The following is a 20,531-nucleotide window of genomic DNA, read 5'->3' as shown; positions in this document are numbered from 1 at the left end:
TTCTGTGGATGGCCATTTTGGATAGGCTTCCCACCCGGTTAGACTGATGCGAATGAGACTAGTAATAGAGAATGATCGATGTCTCTTCTGTGATTTGGTACCTGAGACTAGAAATCATTTTCTTTGAATGTGATTATGCTAAAAGCATGTGGAAGGCCATCCTTGGCTCTGTGGAGTTAACCGAAGAGTAAGCCACTAGGAAGGCGAGCTTTCATGGGCTGCTCACTGCCTTAAAGGAAAGTCCCTTTCACGAGAGTGTTAAGCTTGCTTTGACAAGCTATGTGTATGTCATATGGAGAGAAAGGAACAACAGACTGTATGGTGGATTGCTTAGGCGATGAGTGATATCCTGCTGAGCATTAAAACTGATATCCAGATTCGACTCGATGGTTGGCCAATTAACAGAAGTGACTCTAGGAACATTGCCCTTTGTGTTAGCTGGGTATTTCATAATTGTGATGTTGTTTTCTCTGTTCCTTGTTAGCCTTTGTTTAGCCTTTGTTTTGCATATGTTCTCTTTGGTAATGCTTTGCTATTAGATGGATGATGTGTTGTAATGAGTTGGTTTTTTTTGTAGCAGAATTCTGCTTTCTTGGGTAATGAAATTGATTATCCAAAAAAAAGTTGATTGATAGACGCGAGTTTAATTAATGATCACTTCACATCAAGTACGGTTCTTAAGATTCTTAATTTGCAAGTTACATTGCGTAAAATCTATGAGTAATTAAGGGTGCGTTTGGTTCACGGAATGTAAGATTATCAGTGGGAATAAAAGATTATTAGGGAATAGGATTACTGAGAATGTTGTATTTTGTGTTTAGTTGGTTTAGCAGGAATGTAAGATTACCGTGTTTGGTTAAAAGAATAAAGATTATTCGAATGTATTTGACCAAATTGTCCTTATTATATATTTGTATAATATTACAAATCGTAAAATATTTTTATATTTCTTTAAAAATTAAATTCATAATATTTATATAACTTTTTTTACAAAATTAAAAATATAAAAAATATTTAATGAAAGGGTAAATTTTTTTTAACCCATGAACTTCATATAAAATTTTAATTATAGAATTTTTTTTATAAATCTAAAATAATTTAAGGATAAATTTGTAATTTAACTTTCGTAGAATTTTTATTATTCAATGACAGAAGAATGATATTTTTGAAAAAAATAAAAATTTAAGGACATTTTAGTCCAAAACGCCGGTAATGTTACAATACCTAAGGGAAGGGAAGTAATGACATTCCCGGTAATATACCAAAAAAATCTACTATTGGTAATAAAACATTACCGGGAATGAGATTTTCGGCCAACTAAATATGGAATGTGAGATTTTCATCCCATAAAATCCCACAATCCTTGAACCAAACACCCCTAAAAGGTCACTCTAATCCTTTTCTTTTCATTTGATCAACCGAAATCATATATTTCTAATTATCGCTCATGATATCATATATTTACTGCAACTTTTTTTTTACTTTTAACTTTTTCAGCAGCACAATCAAATATCCTTCCTTTTAAACCTTCCTCAGTATATATATATATATATATTTTACTTTCCCTCGACCGACATACGTAAAGGTCAAATTATGACATCAATCCGTACAATATAATTCGTAGATATAAATCTTATATTATAATTGATTAATTTTAAATTCTATATTAATGTTCTCACAATCATTATGCATAAGATGGAAGTTGCTATTCATTTTGAAGATGAAACTGAAGATCTTTAATAACAGAATTAACAGGTTTTTGAGCAGTAGAAAATTCTATTCATTGTTTTTTTCCTATTTGGTTCACTTTTTTAGTTCAAACCCAAAATTAATCATTGTTTTAATTTAATTTAAACCAAAATCATGTCAAATGAGTTGATAATACAAATACAGATAAAATTTAATGTGATATTTAATTATTAAAGTAACTATCTAAGAGTCTATTTGTTTAGGAGAAAACCTTTTACTGAGAATGTTTTTCATTTTTCGTTAAAGACTGAAAATATTTTACAGTCAGAAGAAAATTTAAGACTTTAGTTCTCCATAAAATAACTTACAGACTGAAAATGGATAAGTATTTTACAGGCAATTTTCCCAATAAATTACTGGTGATCGGTATATTTATCGATCTAATATCGGTCAGATTATATTTTCTCGATCTAACACCCGTAGCAGTAAAGCGTGTCCCCTGAATCACGCTATACGCTGATTTGGCGCCACGTGGGTATAGCGTGCCCCCTGTCCCGCGATATACGGTGATATGGCGCCACGTGGGTATAGCGAGCCCCCTGATCCGCGCTATACCTGGGTATCTGACACGTGGGGTATAGCGCGGTGTAGGGGGCGCTATACCCCTAAATATCCAACCCTTACGTCCTATCCTCCTTATAAATACCCCAATCCTCAATCATTTTTATCACACCAAATTCTCTCAAATTCTCTAAATTTCTCTCAAATACTATCTTTTTAAGGTATATTTTATAATATTTTTACTATTATGTATTTACTTTATTTAATATTTTACTAATATAATTCTTTTGCAGATATATAATGGAAGACAGTACTTCGCTCGGATGAAAATCATATATCTCTACACTTTGCTGATACGGTAACATTAACGTTTTAATTTAATTTAAATTATTAGTATATTTAGTTGATTTATTAATGATGATTATTAGATTAAGAATTAAATATCTCGACACTTTGCTGATACGGTAACATTTTAACGTTTTAATCTAATTTAAATTATTAGTAGTAATTAGTTGATTTATTTAATGCATGATTATTAGATTAAGAGTTAATTTTTGTAATTATTTATTTTAGGAGAAAGATCGTATTAGATCCTTTTATTAAGAATCTTAAGTTAGTGATACCCAGCCGTGTCTTGCCGTATTTAGTAGAGGCTGGATTCGGTTACATAGTAGATATCAAGGTCACTGTAAGATAGAGTCAGACATGATTTTTGCCTTAGAGCGGTGGAGGCCGGAGACCCACACATTTCATCTTCCGTGCGGAGTGCACGATCACGCTTGAGGATGTTTCTATGCACCTGGGGCTTCCGGTGGATGGATGTGATATCGGGGATAACTTCCGGTTCTTGGACTACTTTGTTTCGGGATAGTCTAGGACGTGTCCCGGAAAATTTTATCGGAGGTAGGATACCGTTAAATTGGTTAGATGCCAATTATCGGGAGATGAGCGCAGACGCCTCTGAGGATGAGGTTAAGATTTATGCACGGGCATGCATACTGCAGCTGATAGGAGGGTTGCTGATGCCGGACAAATCGCGCAACCCAGTTCACTACATGTGGTTGCGATCTTAGAGACTTTCGTCTCGCCAGATCATTCAGTTGGAGCTCGGCAGTTTTGGCTTTGCTGTACAGGGAGAGTGTGGAGCCACTGACTATAGACGTAATGCTATCGGCGGATGTCTCCTGCTGCTGTAGTCTTGGGCATGGTATCGATTGCCCTTTTTATGTCCCGTTGTGAAGAACCCATTCGTATTTCCACTACTTCTGAGGTAATTATAAAACTGATTTTGTATATTAATAATTTTTACAGCGTATACTAAATTTTTTTTCCTTGAATAGGTGGTCTACTGATAGGAAAAATCATCAGGAGCTACCTGATGATTTAGAAAAATTAGGGTGCTAATCGATCAGAAGGCTGGCACATAGGTATGAATTTTAATGTTTAAAAATCGATTTTGATTATAGTTATATAATTAGATTATTATTTTGATAAAAATTATATATTATTGTTTAGTTTGAATGGGTGCCATATTCTACTGATGATGTGAGGGCGGTGATCCCACCTGAGTTGAGGGGTCCATCAGATGTTTGGATGGCGATGGTCCATCTGATCTGTTATGCGACAGTCGAGTGGCACTCCACTGATCGCGTGCTCTGGCAGTTTGGTTGTTTTCAACCAATTCCGGAAGCACCTCGCAATATGGACGAGTTGCATAGCTTAGATAGACGCGGCAAGACATATATAGATTGGCTGGTGAGGCATCATGAGTTGGTCGTGTTGTGGGAGGATCGACATCGGCGCCTTCCACGTAGAGAGTCCATTTTACTGACTTCTTGATGTATGCTGAGGATTATTGAGTGGTTCAACAGTAACGGGAAACCGTTTCTACTTCCCGAGGATGCACGAGGGCAGACTTTCCACGACGTCGATAGAGACGTTCACGACAGCATCATCATCCCCCGACTCGTGGACGGAGAGCTGGTGCTTTCGGTTCATCCTCAGCTGCACCAGCAGGACCTTCCCAGCAGCCATCGCAGCCATATATGATGTTGCAACCATATATGATGTCATCATCGCCTTCCATTACCAGATGCCGCCATCGCCTTTCAATTATATGCCGCCGTCGCCTTCACCTAGTTTTATGACCCCGCCACTACCACCGTCACAGATGACCCCTCCTGGAGGCTATTATGGTCTATGTTTGCAGATCTGACTTGGGGTTCATATGCTGGATATTTGGCGGGTTCAGCCTCATCACTCATGGCCGCAACACAGACACCTCCTGTACAGTTTTCACACTCAGCGATGTCTGGGTTTTCCTAATTTTCGCAGGCCGGTGGGATAGTCAGTCATACACCTCCAGGGTCCTTACTCTATGGAGGTGCTTCATCGTTATCATCTCCTCATCAACCTAATGTACCTGCTCAGGACGACGACGACGACGATGACGACGATGACGATGGTGACGACGATGACGATAATGACAGCGAGGAGTCAGAATCGTGATACGAAGAAATCCTCCTCGAGACCGATAGCCACCGCCCTGCGGAACACATTCGCGACGCAGGCATCGATATATTTTTATTATATTTGTATTTACTTTATTTTGTTTAATTATAATTTTTTATTATTTCTCATTTAATACTTACTTTATTTTGTTAAATTTGTTGGATTTTTTTAAATATATTTCAGTTAATTTTGTTTATTACCATTTAATATCAGTTGTTGTAATTTGGTTATCATTTACCATTTAATTCTTATTGTAAGTTTGTTGTATTTAAATACCAAATTGTTATTAGTTTTATAAAATTTAATGATTGTGTTCGTTTTTTTAATCTTCATCAGCGATTATCGAATGACATTAACTTGAAGTAAATGCAAATTAAAATACAAGAATTATTATTTGATAAACAATCATCATTTCCTCATCAATTGTTACTTGATGACAACAGAAGTGGACATGTTTTCTAGTGTGTCCTGGTTTCTACAATGGCCACATCTTCTGTTGTCTAGATCTTCTCGAATATCCATGTCGCAATGAATTCGATTGGATTTTGGACGACCACGCTCCCTCAATAACTCGGATTTGGTATAATCGGAAGCCAATCTTGAACCTCATCAGGGTCTTTGTCATTACCTATGGGGGAAACTCAAATTCGTATACCTTAAAAACTTCAGATAGTAGGTATATGGGATCCACAAAATGGTTATAGTCTTGACGTGTATGCGAGCAAGCTGCTATCACATGAGAACATGGATACTTCAGAGCTTGAAAAAACCCACAGTCGCACGTTCTGTCCCTTAGATTTACTCTTAATGACACAGCTTCAATCCCTTGAAGAGGCGGCAACTCTATGACACGAAACATTTCATGCCTTCTAGAGAAGCTTGTTACAGACATTCCATTTGATGCAACAATTTTTTTCTGTAGATCTGCAACTAATCTAGGGTGATAGAAATGACCGCCTTGCATCCAGGTTTGAGCTTGTCCCCCGAGCGTCGCAAAAAGCGCCCCCAAACAAAAATATATTTTTACCAAAGCCGCTACAGGTAAGTGATGTGCACCCTTTAAGTTTGAATTGATTGCCTCAGCCAAGTTGGTCGTCATGTGTCCATATCGATATCCACCATCATATGCGTTTGTCCACATTTCTTTATCGATGAGGCTAATGTAATCGTATCCTTCCTCGTTCTTCGCCCGCAAATCTTGAAGCATTGATTCAAACGTTCGAGGAAGTAGTTCGTAACCTGATAAAAAAATGTATAACTTACTAACTTGCTTTCTTTGCAAAATTAAAATGATTAAAAAATGTATCCTTACTAACTTGCTTTCACTTACCCATGCGCGCAATTAATTAACGCTCATCATTCTTCTTGTACCTTCCATGATAGTTCGCAGCAATGTGTCGGAGAATACCTATGTTGGACAAAGGGTGGTTGCCACATTGGACCCAAAGACTCCATTGCTGCTTTGATCCCAGTTCCGCGATATGAAATGACATAGATTTTTTCCCTCGTGATAACATGTGCACGTAAATTTCGGAGGAAAAAAGCCCAAGAATCTGTATCTTCTCCTTCGACAAGAGCAAAAGCAACTGGAAGAATGTTGCGATTGCCATATTGGACAACTGTCAATAATAAAACTTGCTTGTATTTTCCATACAAGAAAGTCCCGTCGATCTGGACCACAAGCTTGCAGTATTTGGCAGCATTAACGCAATGTGGGTAACTCCAAAAAACCCGTAGAATTGACATCGATCGCGAAGAACTTGATCATTATGGTATGCATAGGAGGTTTCGAAGTCCAATTATCCCAGGATTCAACGTTCGCACAGCCTAAACCAACCAGGAAGTTCGTTGTAAGATGCATCTCATTTGCCATGAAGTTTGACAATGGATTTTGTTTTTCCAACCAAGCTTTTTTATAGGAGACGGTGTACCCATACTGCAATTGTATAGCTGAAATCAACACTGCAACAGCTATATGAGAGCTTGCTTTTACCATGGCTGATGGCTTGGCATATCACTTCAGAGTCCAAGTTGGGATGATCTTGGTTGACCCCTCCAGCACAACATGTGTGAGGACCGTTGTATACTGTTAGTTCTCATATGTTGTTTTTCCACTTCATTTTTTCGATACGCAAACCATCCAATTGCATCCGTTTTTACGTCGGGCATAGTAGCATACATATTTTCGGTCGTCGATCGGTTGACTCTGGACTGAACAGAATTACGAATATTGTAATTTTTGATAGCCATCATCGCTTCTTCTTTGCTTGAAAACTCCATGCCTAAAGATAACTCACCATTATTTATTGATGAGTAATATCCATAGTCTCCGAGATGAGGCATATCCGCAAATTCTGGCCGTACATTGCACCATAATCAGCTTCATACATGTGTGCAGAAGGGTCAGTTTGTGCTACATTTCCTGGAACTTCATCATCATCGGAGTTGAATTGCGGTGATTCTGGGTAAATGAATAGTCCAGTCTCAGCATCATCCGCATTAGGCTCACGAAGCGGTTCTTCTGGTGGAGATGATGGTTCCTCCACGCTCCACATTTAGGTCGAATAACCTACTACTTGCACGTCTTCCCCATGAACTGGAAGGCATATCGACATTGAGATCGAAAAAGCTCGCAGTCGAATGCCTCCCCCTGGAGCTTGAAGCCATCGTGTCAAATGGAAACTGTATAGATGGTTGCGTCGATGGCATCTCCATATGGTCAAAGAAATTTGCAGATGAATGCCTTCCTCTTGAACTGGACGCGGTGTTGCCATACGGATTGTTCGTGGACCCACCTCGGTACATATCGTAAGGAGTTGCGGATGAATGTCTCCCCATTATGGCATTAAAATCATTACACATTACTGTAGTCGGACTGTCAACTTGATCAACTTATTCAACCAGCCCATAGTGTGAGCTTAAAGATTGACCCCGAACAGCACGCACTTGAACAAAATGTGCATACATCTCAATAGCGGTGAATAATTACTTTGAGCTTCAACCATCATTTGAACATCATCATTGTTCGAAAGTTCGAACGTTGTATAAGTTAATGGCAACAATGATATTGGAAATCTGTACTGCAACGACGACATTCTTCTGTTTTCCAACATGAATCTTCCTCGAAATCTTCGTTATCAGCTCATCAAGAGTTATGTTTCTCTTGAATGATATTTTAACACACTCATTAGATACGAAAACAACGTCGGTTTCATCTTCTCGAATTTCACCATCATAATAAACAATAGCTGAAAGTCGCGCCATTCTTTGAGTTTAAAAGTGCGGCAATATTATATTTGCAAAAAAATAACTTAAACAAACCTGATTAAATAAATTATATATGAACGAAAATATAACACAAAATTTTTTTCACATCAACGTAAATAATTTAAATAATAATTTTATATTATTACCTGTACCGCAAAACAATTTCGACGTATGCTCCCGCTTTTCAATTTTACAAACATAAAAATCAATTAAAAATAATTAGTATAATATTTTCAAATAATGATATAAACAATAAGTATTAAAAAATTATAACAAAATTACCTTATAACGAAAAATCGCACGAACTTCTAAATCAAATATAGAAGATTGCCAGAATTATTACTCGTTGACGGAATTGTTGTATTAATATAAGAGAAGAGAGATAGGAGGAGATGTGAGGAGAGATGCGAGAACTGGTATTATAAACATATAAGGCGGTACCGCGGATAGGGATCGCGTTAAATATAATTTTGGTAGCGTATAGCGCCCCCCGATCCGCGCTAACCCTACGTGGCGTATAGCGCGGAGCAGGGGCGCGCTATACCCACGTGTAACCCAGTCAGCGTATAACGCGGTACAGGAGGCGCGCTATACTCCACGTGGCGCCAAATCAGCACATAGCGATACAGGGGGCTCGCTTTACTGCTACGGGTGTTAGATCGAGAAATATAATCTGACCGGTGTTAGATCGGTATATATACGATGACCGGTGATTTATCGGGAAAATAGCCTATTTTACAACCCTAAATTTCAACTTTGGAAGTTCTTGACGCTTAAAATCATCCGACCAAATAGCACCATCTTCCTCTCGCCGGTGACGATTGCTCAGACCACTGTTCTTCCTCTCAGGTAACAACGATATCTATCATCCTTTTGTAATTTCAGATATATGCTTCAAATATTTAAGCAAAGGTATACCATATTTTTCACCGTCGATTTATAATTAAAATTAATCTAAATTACTTATTGTTGAAATAATTATCGATTTTACTATAATTCAAATTTATTGATGTCACTAATTATACAGACTTCTGCTACAAGTAATGCATTAATTTCTGTATCATAACTTTCCTTCTTTTATGCACTTGTTATCTTCAAATGGAACTGCATCAAAAGTCTTAAATCAAGAATTACATGACTTTTTTATTAATTTTTTATATTTGATATAATAAGACAAGACTCTGATCTTGGAGCATAATATTTGATCTAATCAAGATCTACAATATTGTTTTCTTATTACGGTTGGATAACATTATATTTTAATATGTGTACGATTAATTATACATTTTTAATATTATTGTTTCAACGTTATGTAGTGTTACTTATATATTTTTATTGATATTACTATATTAATGTTTGTTTTTTTTATAGAAAGTCGCTAGTTTTATTAAAAATAGAAAATATTTTAAATTAAAATGAAGATTTACGAGTATAATCGTAAACCTAAAATATAATTATGACATTTTTCTATTATCATGGAGACAAAACTAGCAACCTAATTCACATAAGAACCAAGAATAAAAGTTTACCAAAAAGCTCAAACAAAATAAAGATACAAACAAATCTGACTGTATCGGCAAATGAATAAAAAAGGGGGATGAAACTACTAAATACCATTGACAAATCGTAAATCAGAGTTGAGCAACGTGAGAAAACTATCCATAAACGCAAAAGCGTATCCAAATCAATCGGGGTCTAAAGCAGAGAAGATTAACATGATAAAAAATAAGAGTCATCTTGATTAGTCGTGACGATGTCAAATCCAACCTGAAAAAAATAAACGAAAACAACAACAAAATACCGTAAGCTATCAAAGGAAGAGAAAAACGTGTTACAAAGACAGAAATAAACGTGCCATAAACAAAAACATGTCACAAAGACATAATTGTTCTTAAATTAAAAAAAACAAAGAAGAAGATAATCGACGGGTAATAACCATCATTAAAATCGGTTAAACAAAATTAAAGAAAATAAAGTTAGATTGATCAATAAAATTGACACAAACTATACCGAAGGAAAAAAAGGGAAGAGACAGGAGAAGGAAGAAAGCGACTTGTTAATATTTGTTCTTTTCAGTTTATGTATTAAAGAAGCATACATTTTCAAAAATTATTAAGATTAAATCAATTCAATAAGTTAAAATTTAAAATGCTAATGAATAAGCATTATTTTTAACGAATGAATAAGCATTATGAAGACTTTAAATATAAAATAATGTCTTTATAAATACACAATCAACATAAATTATTCATATTATCTATAAATTTAATTTGGCACACTTATATAAATAAAACATTGTACTTTATATTTAAAATTTTATAAAATATAATTTTATAACAATAAGATTAACTTAATAAAGTAAAAACAATGTTTGAAATTATTTTCAAAAAATAACTAAACAGCGGAAAACATTTTATACTACAACATCCAAACACAAGAAAATATTAAATTGAAAAATATTTTCTAGAAATATAATTTATTTTCCGGAAACTGTTTTCATTAAAAAAAACAGACCTTAATTTGCATAGATCGAAAGTTTGGTGATATAACTGTAATATTTTAAAGTTTGAGGATAAATATAAAATTAGAATCAAATTTTAGGGATGACTTGTGCAATTAACTCAATTTATAATGTAAACTAAAGAACTCGTTGTCCTCATTAACAAATGACTTTGAGAAGATTGGTCGACTTTCTTACAGTATTAACAATTTATTTGATGTTAATTAAGGACATAAACAGCTCAGTTGCGGACAATATCAAGCTAAAACTGCTGGTCTTAGGTGTCGGAATCGCACAACATATTAAGACTAATCTAAACGCTGAATCACTAAAGTCCCCTCAAATCAAATCAGCCTTTGATTTGTCTTGTTTTCCTAATTATTTATGACATTATTCGCCGAATCTTTTGTATGTGAATATTAACACCAAATTTTACCTTCCATTTCCTTGTAATATTCGAATCCTATGATAATATCAATTTTAATTTAAGGATTAAAAGGTAATGAAATTTGTTGTTTTTTATATATAAAATTGAAATTTTAATCGATTTAATTGAATATTTATCCTTATATATAGAATTTAATAAACTAATCTATTTATCGTGGTTTATCATCATTTATCATTGTATTTTTATAGAAGTGCATCATCAAAGTGGGAAGTTGAAATGGATTTCATTTCAAGGAAATGAAAATAAAAAGAGTTGAATGTGGGGGAGGAGAGGGGAAAGCATTTGTAGGTTAATACTAAAATGCTAAAAGCATTCATTTCTCTTTCACACATTGATGTGGACTGTTCATGTTGTGCTGGATTTTGGTTACATATAAAAAGCCGTGAGGTTGAAGACGTATGTTTTGGGCATATTGTCCTGTTGGATCAATACCCTTTCTTGTCAGCACTGTCACCTCCACTTCAAATATCACTCGTCATGTGACTTGTGGGTCTTTGTGCTTTTATATACGTCTTTATCAATGCCCATCTTCCTTTACCAACCAGAGACTGGAGATTTTGGATTTGGGCTTTTAAGTGTTCAATAAGTCTCAAGTTCTAGCAAGTCTAATTCTAAATATTCAAGATGACATTGTTGATAATAACCAAAGATTTCTTATTTTAAAGATGAAAAAAAACGAGAGAACGATATAATATGATATTGTTTATCACGAACTACTATATCATCACTTAAATTTAAAAAAAAAATCTTTTAGAAGAATCATCCGAACATGGTAGAATTTAAAAATGAGATCTCACGTCTTATAAGTTTGGTAGCCAACATTTAAGAGACTGCTACTACCCATAATGGAGACCAGTTAAAAATTAGGTCAGATGATTATTTTGAGTCATCTATAATCATTGTGGATATCTTATCTCTTGTTGTCACATGGCACAACATAAGCAATAATAATAGTAGATAAAATAAAAGAGAAGAGTTTCTTCATTTGGGAAGATTTCCTCCCCCCCTTCAAGTAATGTTTATTGTATAGTATTTATCTTTAAAATATTTGTTCGGTCATCATTATTTTCAACCTATTTCATTCAAATTTAAAGAGGTGAACATCTTCATCCTTTGACGTTTTATTCATTCGTAAGCCAATCAACTAATAACCTAATTGTACATAAATGAAAATACAATTGCATAGCGTGAGAGTTACAATGGACTCCGATGCGACGGCGGCCACCGAGACTGATTCATCGGAAAGATGAATCTTATCGTCTCCTAGCAGTACCGACATTGCTCCGTCCTATACGTGGCTACCGACATTATGGTTTAATGTTGAAATAAATGGTGTAAGATTCATCTCTGAAGCTCTGCAATGGCGCCACAAGGAAATTCCTCCTTTTTCCCTTTCGCAAGGAAGCTTATCGGATGGTATTCGCTTATTCCAATTTTCATTACAAATCTGGATGCCTGACTGAATCCTGCCTCGGATGATTCTGAATTGCAGCTGAGCTTCATGCCACGACTGGAACTATAGTTAACTGCTATACATATAGTCCCTTTTGGTTTAGATTCCAGGGACACACTATTATCCTTTCATCCAATCCGGGAACTAAATGGAAACTCGAAAGTCGCATCGTCATTTGGAGAATCGGTTACGGCAAGGTTGTTTTTCCGTTCCTGATGCACTAAAACCATTCCCGGGAAGTCAAATGGCTCAAACATGACGGTTTACCAATGGCTGAAAATTTATCCGATGTGTCATCAGAGATGAGCCTGAATGTGGCATGCACATCAGCATCGGTACCGGCTTCGGGGAACTTCTCCATTTGGATTGATTGGTCTGAGTTGTTAGGACGAAAGTTGAATCCCCTAACTTGGAAAACGATTCAATTCCCGCAAAGATAGAGAATTTCATCACACTTTATTCGTTGTGAAAGGAGTAGTTAGATATTGGCAACGATCCCGGACCTGTGCCGTAGCAGCACCAGAAAGAATCAAATGGTGTTCCCCACTTGTGGTAACTTACGGCCTTAGAGACGCCGCGACTTGGGTAGCATGTCAATCATCACTCCGGATATGCCACGTCTTTGGTCCATCTAAAAGGTGGCGAGAGACCTAAAAACATTACACACACAAAAATGTGGTTCATTTCGAATAGGAAGAAAGGGCGGTCCATAATCCAAAGTATATCTCCGAAAGACCTTGAAGGATTACGGAGTGATGGACAAACCTTCAGCATGTTATAAGTTGTACAAGACTCTTCGTTCTCTGTCTGTAACGTGTTTGCCAATCGTGTCGGGTCAGACCTTCCGTACGTAAATGGAATAAAACCACAAGAAGGCAGAACCAGAATCGAAACAAAGGTCATTAGATAAACTCCAGATCATTTTTTTTATAAGAAACAGCAACTTATATATGTAAAATGACAAAGCTAGTACCAGAACTCGCTGACTGACGTTCATCCGGTTGCATAGCTATGAGAAGACTAACAATGTCCATAAAGGAAGTTGCTATTGTCTGGTATCAATAAAGAGGAAAAAGGCAATTAAAATTAGATATCCAGCAGCAGTCAAGAAATTGCATATCAAGTAATTTACCTTGTAAAGTGGATCACCGATCGCTTCATACCGCATTTGAGCTCCGATGACAACAGGAATTTGTGTATTAGCATGGAAGCCTGATATATCATCAGCCTAAAAGGCAAAAGAGAAGAAAATTTCCAAGAACCAGGAATTATCATAGAGAGTATCAAATACAATTTCAAGACAAATTTACCTGAACTGCAAGCAATACTAGAAAACAGGGTTGTCGAAAAGGTGAGCCAGCAACAAATGCTGTGGATCTCCCTGCTCAAAGTAACGTGAGAATCACGTCAAATACAATTCAGCGTTGTTTAAGAACTCTTCAAACTGCAAATGGAATGAGGGTGGAAAGAATACCGACAAGTCCGAATGTGAGAAAATTTACCCACCGTTATGGTAACAATCTGTAAAGGACATCGTTCATGCCACCGGCTTCGTTAAGTGACCATCCATTTATCATATCTAAAGATTCAGCATTATCGTAAAATGTATATCGATCCAGGAGACCTGCCATGATCTACTAAATCGAACGAATTAGAAGTATTGTGTTTCTCCTTAAAATCGAACCCCATAAGCATTCTTCGAAACCACAGGGGACAGACATAGAATCTACCTTGTGAATGGTGTAGTATGGAGCCCAGACAGGTTTTATTGCTTCAAAACGATCGAAAAGTTCGGACTGAAATGCCGAAAGATCAGGTCCCCATTTTCTTCTGACAAGCGATAAGGCGGACACGACTGCCCACATCTTCTCTTTGAGAGTATCATTGTGAGTGCTAGCCCACATCTGTGCCGTGGCACTAAGTAATGCCCTTCAACATTCAAAACAGTGAATCTATGTTCAAGAGCTGCAGAACTAAATTCATAATTACAACGGCAAGCAATATAACTAAGAAATTTGGATAGCAAAGAAATCGAACTAAAGCCGTAGCCCAGCAGTAGGCAACCAGCAGTTTTCCTAAAACTCCTCATCAAGCATCATCAAGTACTCTAAGTTGGTTTGCTGTGCTCTCCAGTGAATCGAATTCGAATCCAATCTAACATCATGCACTGAGACCTCTTTCAAAGAATCTGCAGCCAAGTTGAAACGACCTGGGTGCTTCATTTTCTGATACGTCATCGACCAGCTCATTCATCTTCTTCTCTCAAAATCTTCCTTGGTAACGAATCAGACCAAGCAGAGTCATCGGTCGGGATTAAGTGGTAATGAGCAAACATCTCATGTCTCCATGTCTCGTTATTAGATTTCAACAGCTCGTAACGAAAACTATGTGACGACAGCTGAGTTGGGATGTTCGTACACTCTTTACTCACAACACTTCCACGTAGTAAGAAAACCAATGGCCAGAAACAGAACAAATCCCTTCATTTTCTCTTTCTTTGAATCAGAATTGAAATTCTCAAACTTCATAAAAAAAAAAACCCAGAAAGCTAAAAAAATTCATTGATAAGAAATGCCTTTTGTTTTTGCATGGTAAATAACAATAGATTATTGACTGTGACATATATTGCAGTGAAAGAGGGAATTCATGAAGAGAAATATGTTATTTAAACTGAAGTCTACACTTGTTCAACTTCTTTTGCTGTTTTAGTCAGGCAGTGACCGTATAAATGTTTGACATTAAAGAATAGGTTAATTTTAGACAGGCAGGGTTGAATAATAGGATCTGTGAGATGTTTGTGAATATATTTTTATTATATATGAATGGACCAACATTTGCAGCAAAAAGTGCACTACCAAGCAACTGTTACAGCGGTGTTCTACCAAGAACTTCTCGTCGGTCTCTAATAATTTATTCTCTGGTTATCAATTTCTGTTTAAAATATCTTAAACAAAATCTCTTGGGGATTTTTTTTTTAATAATCTATGTATATTAAAGAATACCACCTGAAGCAAAAACTGATGATTTGGGGCAGCCATAGTTGCAAAACATGTATTTAGATATGCAAATTTCTGCTTCACAATGATAGGAAGAGCCGACATCGAAGGATCAAAAAGCAAGTCAAGAATTTGGGGAGAGCGAAAAACCTTCAAAAAGAGGAGGGAGTCAATTTCATGGCGAGTAAGGCAAGTAAAGCGAGAGGATCTGTTGGGAAAGACTTCGTTACGATTATCATTTTCAACATTCCAGAGTTTCTTCATTATCAAGGCATTTGGCTAATTTTTGATAAATATGGTGAGGTGGTTGATTCGTTCATCCCTAATAAAAGAAGCAAGGGAGGAAGCAGGTTTGGTTTTGTTCGTTTCACCAGATTGGAGGATGCGAGGAGGGCTATCTCTTGTGTTGACAGATCTAGGATTCAAGGCAACAAGGTTAGAGTTTTTATGACGAGATTTCAACCTCGTGAAGCTTTCTGAAGAAAGAAGTTTTCTGTTCCAAAATCAGCTGTGGTCAAGAGTAGAATTTAGGATCCCATTGTTGGTGTTATGATGAGGATAAGCTAGTTACTCTTAAAGATAGTTTGGTTGGTTGGTGCAGAAAATTTATCAAATTGAAGGAGCTGGCTTCTATCATGCATAAAGAAGGTATTTGCGTAATGAGAATTATGAGATTAAGCGGTTTAGTTATTTTAATCATATTTGAAGATGAAGAGAGTATGAATTTTACTCTAAACAATCATAATGAGGCTTTGCATGTTGTGAAATTCGGGTTAATTTCCACCAATAACAGATTCACCTTGAAAACTATTATCTAGGTGACTAGTGTGAAAACGATTGTACTAAAAATCACCCCAAGGTAGATTCCCAGGAAAGAGGAGGGGTCACAATGGTCCCTCTTAAACCCACTTTCCTTAGACAGAACTACCAAGACAAGTAATTTAATAGGACAATAATTGACAACAACTATACCCGACAATAGCTATTAAATAGACATAAAAGGAACACCAAATATTTCACTAATAGAGGAAATATTACAAAGAGAGAAAGAATACAAATAGCCTTTAAATAGAAGAAGGCTTATATTTGTGGGATGATTAACTAAGGAGGAGGAGGGCTTTATTTATAACAAAAGAATTTCCCCTCCTCCTTATACACAACCAATGTGGGACTTTTCCAAAAACCAACAAATCTCCACCTTGGCAATTCCACACACATCTCTAAAAAACAATCTTTTAATTTGTAACATATTGACCAAATCTAAACAATGTTTAAACTTGACCGCAGTTACCACTTTTGTCAACATATCAGCAGGATTCTCAGTGGTCCGAATCTTCTGGATTATGACTCCACCTTCTTCTAGAATCTCTCGTACAAAGTGATATCGAACATCAATATGCTTCGTCCTTGCATGTAAACCTGGTTCTTTGCTAAATGAATAGCACTCTGACTGTCACAGTGCACTTTGATGTGCTTTTGTTCTATTCCCATTCACCAAGCAACCCTTGAAGCCAAATTGCCTCCTTCACAGCCTCTGTAACTGCCATATACTCTGCCTCTGTAGTAGACAAAGCCACTGTGACTGTAAGGTGGACTTCCAACTGACTGGTGCCTTTGCAAATGTAAACACATAACCAGTAGTTGATCGACGCTTGTCCAAATCACCTGCATAGTCTGAATCACAATACCCAACTACACACTGACCATCTTGTTTGTCCTGCTGAAAGACCAAACCAACATCTACGGTGTTTAGAATATACCGCAGAATCCATTTCACAGCTTGCCAATGCTCCTTTCCAGGATCATGCATATACCTGCTCACACCCCAATTGCCTGTGAAATATCGGGTCTCGTACACACCATTGCATACATCAAGCTACCAACAGCACTTGCATACGGAACTTGAATTGCAGCTGAGCTTCATGCACGACTGGAACTATAGTTAACATGCTATACATATAGCATCCCTTTTGGTTTACAGATTCCAGGGACACATATTATCCTTTCCATCCAATCCGGGAACTAAATGGAAACTCGAAGTCGCATCGTCATTTGGAGAATCGGTTACGGCAAGGTTGTTTTCCGTTCCCTGATGCACTAAAACCATTCCCGGGAAGTCAAATGGCTCAAACATGACGGTTTTACCATGGCTGAAAATTATCCGATGTGTCATCAGAGAGTGAGCCTGAATGTGGCATGCCACATCAGCATCGGTACGGCTTCGGGGAACTTCTCCATTTGGATTGATTGGTCTGAGTTTGTTAGGACGAAAGTTGAATCCCCTAACTTGGAAAACGATCAATTCCCGCAAGATAGAGAATTTCATCACACTTTATTCGTTGTGAAAGGAGTAGTTAGATATTGGCAACGATCCGGACCTGTGCGTAGCAGCACCAGAAAGAATCAAATGGTGTTCCCCACTTGTGGTAACTTACGGCCTTAGAGACGCCGCGACCTTGGGGTAGCATGTCAATCATCACTCCGGATATGCCACGTCTTTGGTCCATCTAAACAGGTGGCGAGAGACCTAAAACATTACACACAACAAAAATGTGGTTCATTTCGAATAGAGAAAGGGCGGTCCATAATCCAAAAGTATATCTCCGAAAGACCTTGAAGGATTACGGAGTGATGGACAAACCTTCAGCATTATAAGTTGTACAAGACTCTTCGTTCTCTGTCTGTAACGTGTTTGCCAATCGTGTCGGGTCAGACCTTCTCGTAACGTAAATGGAATAAACCACAAGAAGGCAGAACCAGAATCGAAACAAAGGTCATTAGATAAACTCCAGATCATTTTTTTTATAAGAAACAGCAACTTATATATGTAAAATGACAAGCTAGTACCAGAACTCTGACTGACGTTCATCCGGTTGCATAGCTATGAGAAGAACTAACAATGTCCATAAAGGAAGTTGCTATTGTCTGGTATCAATAAAGAGGGAAAAAGGCAATTAAAATTAGATATCCAGCAGCAGTCAAGAAAATTGCATTATCAAGTAATTTACCTTGTAAAGTGGATCACCGATCGCTTCATACCGCATTTGAGCTCCGATGACAACAGGAATTTGTGTATTAGCATGGAAGCCTGAATATCATCAGCCTAAAAGGCAAAAGAGAAGAAAATTTTCCAAGAACCAGGAATTATTCATAGAGAGTATCAAATACAATTTCAAGACAAATTTACCTGAACTGCAAGCAATACTAGAAAACAGGGTTTGTCGAAAGGTGAGCCAGCACAAATGCTGGTGATCCCTGCTCAAAGTAACGTGAGAATCACGTCAAATACAATTCAGCGTTGTTTAAGAACTCTTCAACTGCAAATGGAATGAGGGTGGAAAGAATACCGACAAGTCCGAATGTGAGAAAATTTACCCACCGTTATGGTAAACAATCTGTAAAGGACATCGTTTCATGCCACCGGCTTCTTCGTTAAGTGACCATCCATTTATCTATTAAAGATTCAGCATCGTAAAATGTATATCGATCCAGGAGACCTGCCATGATCTACTAAATCGAACCGAATTAGAAGTTATTGTGTTTCTCCTTAAAATCGAACCCCATAGCATTCTTCGAAACCACAGGGGACAGACATAGAATCTACCTTGTGAATGGTGTAGTATGGAGCCCAGACAGGTTTTATTGCTTCAAAACGATCGAAAAGTTCGGACTGAAATGCCGAAAGATATAGGTCCCCATTTCTTCTGACAAGCGGATAAGGCGGACACGACTGCCCACATCTTCTCTTGAGAGTATCATTGTGAGTGCTAGCCCATCTGTGCCGTGGCACTCAAGTAATGCCTTCAACATTCAAAACAGTGAATCTATGTTCAAGAGCTGCAGAAGGAACTAAATTCATAATTTACAACGGCAAGCAATACTAAGAAATTTGGATAGCAAAGAAATCGAACTAAAGCCGTAGCCCAGCAGTAGGCAAACCAGCAGTTTTCCTAAAACTCTCATCAAGCATCATCAAGTACTCTAAGTTGGTTTGCTGTGCTCTCCAGTGAATCGAATTCGAATCCAATCTAAATCATGCACTGAGACCTCTTTCAAAGAATCTGCAGCCAAGTTGAAACGACTGGGTGCTCATTTTCTGATACGTCATCGACCAGCTCAATTCATCTCTTCTCTCAAAATCTTCCTTGGTAACGAATCAGACCAAGCAGAGTCATCGGTCGGGATTAAGTGGTAATGAGCAAACATCTCATGTCTCCATGTCTCGTTATTAGATTTCAACAGCTCGTAACGAAAACTATGTGACGACAGCTGAGTTGGGATGTTCGTACACTCTTTACTCACAACACTTCCACGTAGTAAGAAAACCAATGGCCAGAAACAGAACAATCCCTTCATTTTCTCTTTCTTTGAATCAGAAATTGAAATTCTCAAACTTCATAAAAAAAAAAACCCAGAAAGCTAAAAGAATCATTGAAGGATAGTGCAACATGTGACTCTCCCATTCCCTGTATTTATACAAAAAAACCCCGAAAGTTCTGGCAATCGGACAACAATTAAAAGCACCATCCCGTGAAAGATAAGAAATGCCTTTTTTTGCATGGTAAATAACAATAGATTATTGACTGTGACTATTTGCAGTGAAGAGGGAATTCATGAAGAGAAATATGTTATTTAAATGAAGTCTACCACTTGTTTCAACTTCTTTTGCTGATGTTTTAGTCAGGCAGTGACCGTATAAATAATTGTTTGACATTAAAGAATAGGTTAATTTTAGACAGGCAGGTGTGAATATAGGATCATGTGAGATTTTGTGAATATATTTATTATTATATATGAATGGACCAACATTTGCAGCAAAAGTGCACTACCAAGCAACGTTTACAGCGGTGTTCTACCAAGAACTTCTCGTCGGTCTCTAATAATTTATTCTCTGGTTATCAATTTCTGTTTAAAAATATCTTAAAACAAAATCTCTTGGGGATTTTTATTTTAATAATCTATGTATATTAAAGAATACCACTGAAGGCAAAAACTGATGATTTGGGCAGCCATAGTTGCAAACATGTATTTAGATATGCAAATTTCTGCTTCACAATGATAGGAAGAGCCGACATCGAAGGATCAAAAAGCAAGTCAAGAATTTGG

General features: G+C 36.9%; 2 pseudogenes; both read right to left on the bottom strand.

Annotated features, from left to right (window-relative positions):
• Positions 1 to 12,557: 12,557 nt before the first annotated feature.
• On the bottom strand, positions 12,558 to 15,689 carry LOC120168078 (annotated as a pseudogene).
• Positions 15,690 to 17,400: 1,711 nt separating this feature from the next.
• On the bottom strand, positions 17,401 to 19,781 carry LOC120168077 (annotated as a pseudogene).
• Between the last annotated feature and the right edge of the window lie 750 nt (positions 19,782 to 20,531).

This window comes from Hibiscus syriacus, unplaced genomic scaffold (genome assembly GCF_006381635.1).
Source record: "Hibiscus syriacus cultivar Baekdansim isolate YM2019G1 unplaced genomic scaffold, ASM638163v2 tig00111708_pilon, whole genome shotgun sequence".
Taxonomy (NCBI): Eukaryota; Viridiplantae; Streptophyta; class Magnoliopsida; order Malvales; family Malvaceae; genus Hibiscus; species Hibiscus syriacus.
The sequence above is the reverse complement of the archived record's forward strand: the minus strand, read 5'-3'. Positions and strand labels throughout refer to the sequence as shown.